Raw genomic sequence first — 2,467 nt, 5'->3', positions numbered from 1 at the left:
TGAACGTCGTGCGCTTCTTCGGGTTCAGTAGTCCAAAGTCAGCACAGCTGAGTCAACATTACTTTTGTTTGCTAAAGAGAGCATGGCTTATTCTGAATGTCAATTTTTGTGTTTTTTTTTTTTTACCTTGACTAAGATTTTGCTTTATGTTTTCATGTTTCTTTTTATTTTTAAGCCACTTTAAAATAAAAGTGATCTAAAAGTGATTTAAACTCTCAAATTTGGCGTTAAAATGTTCTTTTGAAAACAAGCAAAACGAAATCATCTTTGGTTGAAGTTTAAGAAATGTATAAAATAAATTAATGTTTTACAAAAGTTTCAAGCTTACTTTCTGGTTTGTGCAGCAAAAATTTTCGTTTGTGCTATCATTTTAAAGATATAAAGAAATGTTTCTAGAGGTCATCAAAGGTCAACCAGCCCCCCCACCTTCCTCAAATCAGACCAAATGGGTGTCAATTTACTCGAATACCTTTGTGCTGGTTTGTGCAAAACGTTTGACACCAATTTTGTCTGATTTCACAAAAGTAGGGGGGCTGGTTGATCTTTGACCTTTAACCTTTCATTAATATCTTCAAAGCCAAAGCAGCACAAACCATTTTTGCTGCACAAACCAGCACAAACATAGCACAAATGCTTGACACCAATTTTGTCTGATTGAAGAAGGTGGGGTGGGGGGGCAACTTCACTCAGGTGTTTATTAATACAAACTAAACAATGGTGTAAATAGAGGAAAATGTTGAAAATGCTGAATAATTGCTGAATAATTTGATATATATATATATATATATGTATATATATATTTTTTTTAAATTAATTTAAGCATCTTTAAGAAAAGTAATCCAAATCCTTTTGCTGAGACTTTATCTTTCAATTAAGCTCAACATAGGAGGGGGGGTGGGGTCCCAAAAGTTTTGGATTAACACAGCCCTTTTCTACATAAAAACATCTACACAGGTAGTTAAATAATGCTTTTATTTTGAAAATAACTAGAGCGGAAGCAAAATACAACCTCTTATTATCCCGGAAACAATTGACCGACTCGACCTTTCCATGCTGAGAAGGCTTCCTGCAAACTTAACAAATTGAATCCTTAATTGTGGCGTTCTAATTGAACCGGAACTAGAAGCCGATCTTAATTCAGATGCATCAGTTTTGGTTCTAATCGCTTTTAGCCGTCAGCGTTAGCGAACAAGCTGCCCTGCACTTACAATGTCAAATGCTCCCGAGGCCACCGCCGCTCCGTCGAAGTCCCTCCAGGCTTTTAAGGACTGCTGGGGCTGCAGGGCCGTCTCAGGTGGGGGTCTGATTCTGTCTGCGGCGTATGTGTTCAACGCAGCTAGGAGGGTAATGAAGCAGGGAGCTCCTACCTCCATGGGGACGGTGGCACAGCTCACATTCGCTGCAAGTAAGTCTTAGCACCGCTTACGCGTTGTTTTTACCCGATGCAATCTGAAAGCCTCAAATGTTCTACTGTCGCCCTGACAGGTCTGGCTGCTTGGGGGGCAGTCATCATCACCGATCCGGTTGGAAAATCGCATAGGAAGACCACGTGACTGACGAGCTGCACATTTTAACGGGACAAAACTCACATGTGGTCATGAAGGGCCTGGTCCCGAGCAACAGCAGAGAGACACTTGAAGCAGATTGCTGACTGGAATGTCTTCCATCATTGATTTATATATATATTTTTTGGCTATGTAAATAGTTACTGTATGGGAGCTTTGCATTCGACATACAGCTGTGATAGTTGTGTAGTCACCTCGACAACAAATAGAGCAAGACAAGATACTGCCAGAACAATGATTGGTCTTGTCCTCTATCGAGATAATGCTTGTTTGAATCTCAGTTGGTGATACAAGAAGTAAATGCGGAGTTTACTGTACTAAAACTGACATAAATACAGCATTAGACGTAAAATATTCTCTAAATAGCTGTATTTCCAAAGGCAATATTGACAGGATTTGCAATAGATGTTGGTAAAAATCCATTCAGTCCATGGCAAAGAAATCAAACCATAGCTGTCCATAAATTGTCTAACGAAATGAAATGTAAGAGAACAAGTGCTTTTAAATGCTTATTAAAATGTATTTAAAGCTTGATATGAAAGCCTCTGTTGGTGATAACCTCTCTAAAACATCTTCAGTATGGAAAAACTAATCATGTGGATTGCTAATTTCTTCCACACTGGCCATACATTTTTTGGTTGCATTTCATTTTTTTTGGAACCCTGTTTTCTTGGCTGTTTGGCTTAACGGTCTTGCTGAAATGGCCATCTCCATCACTCCAGATCAAAAATGCTTGCGATTCTGCATTAATCCTTCCTTCAATTACTTGCCCCGCATCATAATACACCCACTCCCAATCTTCACTGATTGTATAATGTTTTTGCAGTGACATGTGGTACTTTTTGACCCCCAAACATGTTGTGCATTGTGGCATCACTGAAGGTACTGATTCATTTGAGAAG

This window comes from Xiphophorus hellerii, chromosome 13 (genome assembly GCF_003331165.1).
Source record: "Xiphophorus hellerii strain 12219 chromosome 13, Xiphophorus_hellerii-4.1, whole genome shotgun sequence".
NCBI classification, from domain to species: Eukaryota; Metazoa; Chordata; class Actinopteri; order Cyprinodontiformes; family Poeciliidae; genus Xiphophorus; species Xiphophorus hellerii.
The sequence above is the reverse complement of the archived record's forward strand: the minus strand, read 5'-3'. Positions refer to the sequence as shown.